The sequence below is a fragment of the Myxine glutinosa genome, chromosome 5 (genome assembly GCF_964187855.1).
Source record: "Myxine glutinosa chromosome 5, kmMyxGlut1.1, whole genome shotgun sequence".
NCBI lineage: Eukaryota > Metazoa > Chordata > Myxini > Myxiniformes > Myxinidae > Myxine > Myxine glutinosa.
Genome location: NC_136265.1, coordinates 149,572,845 through 149,584,047, shown reverse-complemented (window position 1 = coordinate 149,584,047; position 11,203 = coordinate 149,572,845). Strand labels below are relative to the sequence as shown.

The 11,203-nt window shown below is 48.8% G+C and overlaps 1 protein-coding gene across 1 annotated transcript in view; it reads left to right on the top strand.

The window, feature by feature from the left end:
* LOC137411474 (uncharacterized) overlaps window positions 1-11,203 on the top strand; it is a 36,688-nt gene that overhangs the window by 81 nt on the left and 25,404 nt on the right. The window contains exon 1 of the mRNA XM_078778855.1: window positions 1-50. This exon is cut by the window's left edge and continues 81 nt beyond it. The gene's annotated coding sequence lies outside the window, so the exon portion shown is untranslated. The remainder of the gene's footprint in view (window positions 51-11,203) is intronic.

Here is an 11,203-nt window from a genome sequence, read left to right as displayed (position 1 = left end):
TGACTCTGCTGCTGTTGGTGGCAAGCGTGCCAGGCCAACCTGCTCTCACTGTAAGCCGGCCGGCCATCGCAGAAGCAACAGGGGTGTTGTGACCCATCCACTACTTATATGACAATCTGATTCATTTTGTTGACTCATGACTGAAAATGATTGAGACAGTCATTATAGTTTGTGCAATTGATAAGACCTGTGCATGCTGCTCAGTGCTGTGCATCCAGTGTGCATGATATTTTATTCATATACTAGACAAAGAATATCGTTTACTGAACAATGCTGTACTTGTATGTACTTTGTGAATTAGGCTCACAAGACAATGACTTGACCTTTGAATCACACTTCTGGCGGCCAACGTAATATCCCATGGGGTTTTCAAGTGTAAGTGGTATGATGCCACATGCATTTATTGTCCTTCATGGATAAGTCAAGCCTTGTGTACATACTTCTTGTAAATGGTGCTTCACCAAACGTGTGTGTGAAAATTCTATACATGTAGGCCTACTCGTCATTTTGCCTTGATATTTTGGCATGACAGCTTGGGCTAGCGTACAGATGGGGGGGCGAGGATTTACAGTATTTGTGCACAGTTGCAATGCAGATTATGCTTGAAGATTCAATTCAATGTTTTTATTTTATTCAATATCAAGTCAATATCAAGGTTTTTATTCAATGCAGATTATGCTGCACATAATGAATACAGCAGTAGTAGAAGAAACATGAGCGTGTTTGTTTCCCATAAATTCCAATTAAAATCAGTGCTGGTCACAACTTATTTGCTAGGAAAAAGTGAAAAATACAGAATATTGGCAAGGTGCCAAAAAAATTTGGCACTCGGCCAATAATTTTTATGGTACTTTTATTTACTTTGCTTGTCCAACATCATGCTTGAAAAAAACCTTTAGAACCCTAGAAATTGATTCTGATTGTAAATTACTGGTTGGTATTTTTTGCGAAATTTTCTAGATTTCCTGGCATGAAAAGTTGAAAAACTTGACATTTTGGGTAACACATGAATATTTAAATTTTTGTTTTCATGCATTTGTAATTGCCCAATTTGACCAACCCTGCTATTTTATGGAGGTACAGGGTTGGTACTTTAATGCTGCAGGTATAACTCTAAATCCATAATTTGAGCATCTGGTACAAGAATCTGGTAGCGTGACACACACACATATATATATATATATATATATATATATATATATATATATATATATATATATATATATATATATATATATAATTGTGGCTCATTTGCATATGCCAGGTGCGCTGTTCTTATGGACTGTTGATCGTTACCATACCTTGAAACATTTGTCTTTCCATGTAATAACATTTCATTCGCGGCAGTAAAAGTTTAACACTGATTCTGTTTGTTGTTTTTGTGTCACAATAACTTTTGCCTTTGAGTATATGTATATATATATCACCATATATGTATATATATCGCCATATGCAGATTCTCCATTGACTGGGTATGGAACCATTCAAACGGGTACGTTTTTCGTGGAAGTCTTTCACGAACCTGCTGTCCATGCTTGATGTTCCACTTCAGGTGGCACAGGAATGTGGAATTTATTGGTTCCATGGTCTCCCATTTGTCGTTTTTTAAATAACCTAAGTCTTTCACGAACCTGCTGTCCATGTCTGACGTGCGACTGAAGGTGCTACGAGAATGTGGAATTTATTGGTTTCATCATTTAGCATTCACTGTTTCTGCATTGTCTGTTTGCTTCTGGCTTCCCACCCATGCGTAGCATGGGTACCTCGCTCATGTATGTATGTATGTATATATACTGTATGAATGAATGAATGATCGTTTTTAGGCCATTTTCCCCGCTAGAGCGGGGGTTAGCCTTGCGGGCCCCATGACAATCATGGTTCCCTGTTTGAGGCAATGTTTTTATGGCCGGATGCCCTTCCTGACGCCAACCCTTGGTCGCCTCTTACGATGCGCAGGGATATGGTGTACCTATTCTAAATCGGGGTTCACACCGTGATCATTCATCCCAGCAAGCTGGTACTCAATTTGCCGACCTCGGAAGGATGACAGGCTGAGTCAACCCCCCTGGCGTTAATTCAGCGATCGACCGGGATTCGAACCCAGGATCCTTGGATCCCAAGCCGGCACCCTAACCGCTAAGCCAACACCAGGCTAAATGCATATGTATATGGGACGTACCTCAAGGAAGGAGGGTGCAGTGTAACGGATTTGAGAATCCTGTAATTTTTGTAAATACCACACCTTGTAAATGTCATGATCTGTATAAATACCTCCATAATTGTAAAGGTCAAAGGTCGTCCCCCTTCGTTAATTCAGTTAATTCATCGCATACACCTAGCCAATCTTAGAACCTCTAAATAGTTATTCCCTTATTATGTGTTCCAGTTTAAGACTCTGTTGCCCAGTAATTGACACTCCATTGCACCGAATCAAATAAGGATAGCTCCCCTTCAATAATTACATTTCCCAACCAAATTCTCCCTCTCTGGGTAAAGCAGCTTGACAAGCGTGGGGTGCGCGCCCCCTCAACTGGCCTGGCTTTGGAAGCGGCGTTCGCTGCTATGATGAATATGTGCTCCGTGCTCTGTTGGACAGGAAGGGTGGGGTCGCCGGGAAGAGGCAAGCCCAGGGCGCGCCACGAGGGGCGGGGCTGTTCAGCCCCATGCCCAAATAAGGATGCAAGCCCGTGGCTCGCCACGAGGGGCGGGCTGTTCAGCCCCATGCCCAAATAAGGATACAAGCCCGTGGCATTGCCATATAAGGCCACGAAACAGAGCACGGGGGAGGGCGGTACCCAAACAGACGAGGGCGTGTCACATCCGCGCTTGAGATATGCTATATGCGTGCGACAATCGCGCAAGAGCACCGCAGCAGATGACCGAAAGAGCCCGAGGCGTGTCAAGGCAAGAACGAGCCCTGCCGCGTGGAACGAACAAGATACGTGTGCCGCCGCCGCCCTGCTCGCTCCCAACCCGGAGAGGACCTGCTTGCTGTGCGCCCTGCTAAACCTTCCAGCCTTGTGGTCCTACCTTCCTCCCTCCAGCCAATCCACTCTGCAATTCCCTATTCGTGTGAGTGAGTTCGTTCTGTCTGTCATGTCCCTGGGGTATAAGTAAGACTGCATAGATAAGCTAGAAATTGCTCTGTGTCCTTCTGATCCTTCCATTTCCCTGTAAATTACATTTCCTTTCTTCCCTGCTGTGGTTGTGTGTAAATAATAATAAATCCTGTTCTTCCTACCTTGCCTTCTTTCCTTCACATCCGTTAGTCCTTGTCTTTTCCATCATTGAATACCTGTGGCACGATTTGGCCAACGTTTAGGATCGGGTTTAGTGAATGCTAACGACTCGAACTTCGGGTTGCTAAAAACCGCTCGGCAACTAGACCATCTAAAACCGGGGTTCAAGCGGTACTTGCCTCCCTGTTCTGCGGAGGTACGGATAAAGGTATTCGGGATAAACCCTGGACCCATAACCCTGATCCGTTCCATCCCGCGGGAGAGCGTTACAAGTACCAGGAGCGGAGACGGTCAGCTTAACAAGACAAGGGGCTAACCACCTCTTGCTAAGGGGGAAGAGCCATACTCCGTATCCGTAACAATTGGTGCCAGGAGCGAGATTCGGACCCGAAGTGCGCTTAGCGCACTCAAAATTACGACTGGCCCAAGATTTTATTTAATAACATCCAAATTTAAAATCGTGCCATGGATGCTCAAGGCGAGCGGATGCCGGTGGGAGAGTTAGAGGGTTTAGAGTCGACCCAGGACCCCAGGGAAATGTATATGGGGGAGAGAGAGGAGAGCAATGAGGATGCGGTAGCGGAGGTCTCAGGTGCACAAAATTGCGGCGCTTCGCACGTGGTTGCGGCAGCCGAGCCCGAGATACCAGGGTACATGCGATTTTTTATGGACCAATTAATGGCAAAAGTAGACGAACGGGGGGGGACATTGAAAAAAATGGGAAATGATTGGAAAACCAAATTCGGGGGATTGAGTAAGGAGATGGAAAAGATGGATGCAATGCCAATGAGGGAAGAAGTAAGGGCCAACACCAATAACTTAGGAAGCAAATTGGAGGGTGTCGGAAGCAGATTAGGGGACAAATTGAGGAGCATAATTGGCCAAGCCAAATAAATTAATGAGGGGTTGGCGAGGGGGCATGCCGCATATGAGGTGAGGGAAGCCGAGAGGGAGGTTGACCGCAGGTTGAGCAGGAGGGGCACATCGGTGCACGACGAGGTAAAGCAGGTCGAGAAGCGCTGGTTGAGTGAGGCGGAGGAAAGCGCAGGTAAAATGACGGGTGTAGAAATCGCGACCCGGGGTATGGGGCAGCCAGCGACGGCTGAGGTAGAGGGAATTTTAATAAAGCCAGCGGTCATCAAAGGAAAAGTAGTGGGCATTGAAATTGGAGAGACCGGGGACTTAGAAAAGCACTCGCGGCAGGGAAAGATGGAAAATGTGCAAAGTCCCTGCTCACATCACGATGCTGTGCTTAACCCAAATGAAAGTTTGCAGGTGGTGTTGGAGCGAAGGAGAAGAAAACCCCAGGTGAGTCGTGCTGTGTATTGTGCGGGGAGATTTTGTAGAAGGATGTTTGGCGACAAAATAATTTTCGCGCGCTTGGGATCGAGAAAACATCCGGGCGTTGGTGAAGGGTCCCCTGTGAGTGGAAATGGCACGGTTGTGGAAAAAAAGTGTGCGTCGGCGAGGGGGTGTGTTATAAAGTGTGGCAATAAAACCGAGTGTGAGCGGGAATGCACGACGGAGTGCACGTGCGCGGGTGAGAGTGACCCGGAGAGTGAATTGGTGGAGGAGCGGGTGCGAGAATGCACACCTGGGATGAACGGCAAGAGTGTGCGAGAAAGCACACCTGAGTTGGTTATGGCGCAGGTGTGGGAGAGCCCATTGAAGCGCGTGAGTGGGTGGATGCAAGAGTGCACCCCCATGAGTGGTACGGAGTACGTACTGAGGGAGAGTGCGCAAGATGGTGGGCGAGGTGTGTTACCGAAGTGTGCGAACGACGAATGTGCGCGAGAGGTGTGGTGTGTAACAGGGAGTGCGGTGGTGGAATGGACGGAGTGTGTGGGATCCACTGGAGGCGCCGAGACGCCGGGTTTTGTGAGTGTGAAACGGGTCGCGTATGCGAGTGAAGCATCGACGTTGACCGGGGCAGCGTTTAGGGCGACGGATAGCGTGCGCGGTGCGCTTTGTTGGATGCGAGGCCCCGCACGGTCGAGTCCGGGCCTTGTTGGGCAAGGTGACCGGTCCGGTTCAGGGACAGGTGGGAGGAAGCGGAACGGTGCCCCCTCGTGGGGGCGGCGTTCCGGCCGGGCGAGATTGAGCCATCGGGCCGGAGGCCGCAAGGATCCGCACCGAGATGGTGCGTGGAATCTCGGCCCGACCAAACCGCCTCCCTTGAACCGAATGCCGGACGGATTCAACCTGCAGGCGACCAAACCACCTGAATTCATTGCTCGGCTTTGCGAAGCCGAGTTTTAATGATGTGACGACGCACCGAGGCTCAGATATAGCGGACTGTGATGATGATAGTGTTTTGGATTCGAAATTTTGGAATAGTGAATGGGATTGGTGGAAGGATTGGCAGTGATTGGAAAATTTTTGATTGGCTGTAAATTGGATGGGCCAAATTGGTAATGGGAGATGCCCGATATGGTGGGATGGCAACTCTGCCATCCCTCACAAAATGGGGCACATGAGCAATAGCTATGGGGTTTATGGCAGTGTAAGCTCACCGAGGGAGGGTGAGGATAAAATGATAGGGATCTAGAGAAGATGACCATAGGTAACTGTAGATTTAAGTAGCAACATTGGACAGGTAGTCGGGGACAAAGAGAAGTTAGAATGGTTGATAACGACGTGGGATGTGCTTAGTTTAAAGGGAAGACGGGGAGCACCATGTTAGAGGGAAACCAGGTAGATCAGATGATGCCGTGTGTGTGAGAGTCTTAGTATCGAGCAAATGAGGAATTGCTAGGCAATGCTCGTGAATGGTTCCGTGTGTATTGAGAATCGAAAGTGTATGAAGCAGCGTATGAGGAATAATTGTGATGGTGAGTTGTATTGAGCGTGGAAGTGTATGGAGCAGTGTATGAGTGAGTAATCGTGATTGTGTGTTGTGTTGAGCAAATGGGCCTGGAGAAAGGAGGGTGCAGGAAGCACCAGGTGTAGGAGTGATTGCACAGGTGTGCAAATACAGGTGTATGGAGCATGGTTGTGTGGAATACATGGAGTATGGAATATATGGAGTATGGAATGGATGGTGTGGAGTGAGTATGGTGGAAACTGTGGAGTGGAGTGGATGGTGCGAAGGTGTGAATGGGGGAAAAGTGGACCCCTATCACGAATACCCGAGGAGGGTAGTTTAAGAGTTAGGTAGAGGGAGTAGGTAAATTGTGGTTGGATATTGGCATCTGTGGTGCGTGTGGAAGAATGGTGTTTGGATGGGTGCATTAGTGACGTGGAAATGGCTGGGCATGTGGCCTGTTAGTGTGTGTAGTTAAATGGGCACTCCGCCACTGTGAGGATGTCGGCCAGGTGAGGCCGCAGGTGGGCTCTGGGAGCCATTAGAGTTGTGGATGGGGCCGGAGGATCCGGAGGACGGACCCGGGTAGCCCAGTGCCAGAGGGCACCGAGTGGGGAGAGCGCCAGAGGGCCTTCCCCAGGTAGATAGGTTAGGGTAAGGAGCAGGTAAGCTCGGAGGCAACTGCAGTGGTGGAGGTGTGCAGGTGGGTAGACCTGCTGGGAGAGCCACACGACCCAGTCCTGAAATTGTGCAAAGGCACAGGGAGTTGAATCGGAGGAGTGAGACCCCAAATTGATGAAGCACCACAGTTTGGTCAATGGGAATTTGGTTCTTAAAACCGCAAAGAGTAAGATTGCCAATGGATTGGCAGGGAAAGACCCCGGGTAGTGTAAAGTGTGTTAATGTCATTTAGAAGGTAGATAGGATTGGAATCTCCTCGCACCATCTACATCCACTCACCTGAGGTGACAGAACGCCACACCATGCCATGTTTTGATTATTTTTTTGGTGCAAATGTTTGGATTGTGAGACGCATCATGACGTGGGTGTGACATTGTACTTGTTTGTTCCATCTCTCCCTCCTTATGAGGATTGATGATGAATTGGTGATGGTAAATTTGGTTAGAGGGATTGTGATGACGAATTTGGTATATGGGAGATATGGGGAAGACGTGACGGGAGTGACGAATTTGTAAATGTGTAGGTTTTTGTAAATACGGGGAGGGGCAAGGGGGGGTAGTGTAGGTCACATGTGGGGGGCGTACTGTAGGGACGAGCTTTCTCACTTCGCTCTCCGTGCGCACCTCGTTCTGCATTACCTTGTTTGATGTGTACCCTTGCGCCCTGACCCATTACTCACCTGTCTTCTGTTCCCCTGTCTCCCACCCGAGGACTGTGCTCTCTGGGCACTGAGAGGAGCGTGCGGGGAGGTCGCGTCCGTGAGCCCGAACCCCCGCAACCAGCATGCTTGCATTGATGCACCACTTATGGACCGCCGTTCTGCGGCCAAGCACCACTTTATGGACCCCACGTTTTGGGGCCTGGCACCTCTGCTGGGGACCGGCCATGGTGGCCAGGTAATCGTACTTGCGGCCCAGGGTAAAGGTGGCACCTATGCCAAACAGGTGGAATACCCTTAGTTGGCCCCTGTGGCCCTAAATAAAAAGTGGACGCGTTGGTGCCCTTTTATTTACAAATAGGCCGCAAGTAGAGAAAACGTCAGGAAGAACATCGGCCCAGCAGAGAAGAAGAAGACCACCACCAGTTGTTTTTTTTTGTTGTTTTATTATTATGAACTGGTGACTGTTGCACCAAATGGTGCTTTTGGTGCGGTTTTGGTGATTGGTGCTTTGGTATTTATTGGTGCTGGTGCGTCGATGCAATGCATGCTGTCTCCTCCCTCCCAACAGGAATTTCTTTTTGTTTCCCTGAAAGAAAAATCACAGGTCCTGGGTTGCATTTTGTAAATAGTCAAAATAATGTCATTGTAAATAATGCTCCCCACCGTTCATGTTTAGTTTGAAAATAATTCTGCAATTCGGTTAATTGTGGGCGTGAATCTGTTAGGTAGGGTGCAATGCAGCAGAGGGACATACTTATTTGTGTTTTAAAATTGTCGCACTCAGGGTCAGGTTAATTGTAGAGGGAATTACACCTACGTGCCACATTAAGCTAAATTTTTATAGGCCCGGGACGTGCCTCAAGGAAGGAGGGTGCAGTGTAACAGATTTGAGAATCCTGTAATTTTTGTAAATACCACACCTTGTAAATGTCATGATCTGTGTAAATACCTCCATAATTGTAAAGGTCAAAGGTCGTCCCCCTTCGTTAATTCGGTTAATTCATCGCATACACCTAGCCAATCTTAGAACCTCTAAATAGTTATTCCCTTATTATGTGTTCCAGTTTAAGACTCTGTTGCCCAGTAATTTACACTCCATTGCACCGAATCAAATAAGGATAGCTCCCCTTCAATAATTACATTTCCCAACCAAACTCTCCCTCTCTGGGTAAAGCAGCTTGACAAGTGTGGGGTGCGCGCCCCCTCAACTGGCCTGGCTTTGGAAGCGGCGTTCGCTGCTATGATGAATATGTGCTCCGTGCTCTGTTGGACAGGAAGGGTGGGGTCGCCGGGAAGAGGCAAGCCCAGGGCGCGCCACGAGGGGCGGGGCTGTTCAGCCCCATGCCCAAATAAGGATACAAGCCCGTGGCGCGCCACGAGGGGCGCGCTGTTCGACTCCATGCCCAATTAAGGTAGCAAGACCGTGGCATTCCCATATAAGGCCACGAAACAGAGCACGGGGGAGGGCGGTACCCAAACAGACGAGGGCGTGTCACATCCGCGCTTGAGATATGCTATATGCGTGCGACAATCGCGCAAGAGCACCGCAGCAGATGACCGAAAGAGCCCGAGGCGTGTCAAGGCAAGAACGAGCCCTGCCGCGTGGAACGAACAAGATACGTGTGCCGCCGCCGCCCTGCTCGCTCCCAGCCCGGAGAGGACCTGCTTGCTGTGCGCCCTGCTCAACCTTCCAGCCTTGTGGTCCTACCTTCCTCCCTCCAGCCAATCCACTCTGCAATTCCCTATTCGTGTGAGTGAGTTCGTTCTGTCTGTCATGTCCCTGGAGTATAAGTAAGACTGCATAGATAAGCTAGAAATTGCTCTGTGTCCTTCTGATCCTTCCATTTCCCTGTAAATTACATTTCTTTTCTTCCCTGCTGTGGTTGTGTGTAAATAATAATAAATCCTGTTCTTCCTACCTTGCCTTCTTTCCTTCACATCCGTTAGTCCTTGTCTTTTCCATCATTGAATACCTGTGGCACGATTTGGCCAACGTTTAGGATCGGGTTTAGTGAATGCTAACGACTCGAACTTCGGGTTGCTAAAAACCGCTCGGCAACTAGACCATCTAAAACCGGGGTTCGAGCGGTACTTGCCTCCCTGTTCTGCGGAGGTACGGATAAAGGTATTCGGGATAAACCCTGGACCCATAACCCTGATCCGTTCCATCCCGCGGGAGAGCGTTACAAGTACCAGGAGCGTAGACGGTCAGCTTAACAAGACAAGGGGCTAACCACCTCTTGCTAAGGGGGAAGAGCCGTACTCCATATCCGTAACAATATATATATGTATATATTGTTACGGACCGCGGATAAGGTGTTGATTTGCCGAGCAGATGGCGGCCGCGGCCCGAACGATTAACAATGACTAAGACCCGATTCCTTAAACGTGGGCCAAATCGTGCCACAGATATTCAATGGGGAAAAGACAAAGGCGACACGGATGTGAAGAAGAGGAAGACAGAAGTAGGAAATACGAATATAATTTATTTGCTATTTACAACCAAAAGAAACCAAGGAGAAGGAAGGATAATAAAATAATTTACAGAAGAAATCAAGGAGACACAGTGAAAATTCTAGCTTACCTATAGTCTTAATTAATACCCCAGGAAAAGACACACAAAACAGACTACGAGCAAACTCACACGAATGGGGAAATTGCAGGCAGGAATGGAAGGACTGGAAGGAGAGAAACGCTCCGCTCGAACCGGAGCACGGTCGCCCCCGGGAGTCAGCAGCCGCCGCCCTTCCTCGATCGGCACGTCCAGCCGCCGCCGTCAACGCCCTAGCTGCGGTCGTGCGGGCTGCCGCGATACGTGCACCCTGGCGGAATCAAAGCTGCTGGTGGAGCCAAACTACTGGTGGGGCGCAACTCTTTCTTGGCACTTCGCACTTCGCACTTGTTCTTCTGCCGTATCTCTGACTCTCCTTTCAGCGATCCTTGGTGCAACTCTTTCTTTGCCCTTCTCGCAACTCTTTCTTTGCACTTCTGTCAAAGGCTTCCCCACGCTTCTGTCAAAGGCTTCCGCGCGCGCTTCTTATAACGCCCGCGGGCGATCAAGCCGCCGGCCTCTAGAACACGCCCATCGGTGAGCTCGCCTCGGCCCTGATTGGTCGGCACGGGCTCTCTGGCTCCGCCCTTGATGACGAGGGGTGGCCAACGCCCTGGATACGGCGGCTCCTCCCCCTTCTTCTCCAAGCCTACCTCGTGGCTAATGGAGTCGCGGTGAAAACCGCCCAATAGTTGCGGCGAATGCAGTTGGCAATTGAGGCTTTATTAAATGGAAATGAAAGGGGATCTATCTATTTGAATTCGGTGCAATGGAGTGTCAACTAGTGGGAACAGAGCCTTAACCTACATAGAATAAGGAAATAAACTACCAACAAGGAGGAAATCTAAGATTGGCTAACGTGATTGTTTATGACCTAATTACGGGACGCACTTTGACCTTTATACACAACTGGAGGAAGGAGGGCGATATTTTTACAATGTACTATACAATTAAAAAAAACAATAAAAAAACACAATCCTCATATCCACAACACTGCACCCTCCTCCTCTTAGGCACTTCCCGGGCCTATTACCTTTACTTTTAGTGTGGCACGTAGGTGTAGTTCCCTCTACATTTAACCTGACCCTGAGTGCGACAGTTTTAAAACATAAATAAATATGTCCCGCTGCTCCATTGCACCCTGCCTAACAGATTCACGCCCACAACTAACCGAATTGCGGAATGGTCTTCAAACTATACATTTACGGTGGGGGCGCATTATTTACAATGACGCTATTTTATTTACAAAACGCAACCCAGGACCTGTG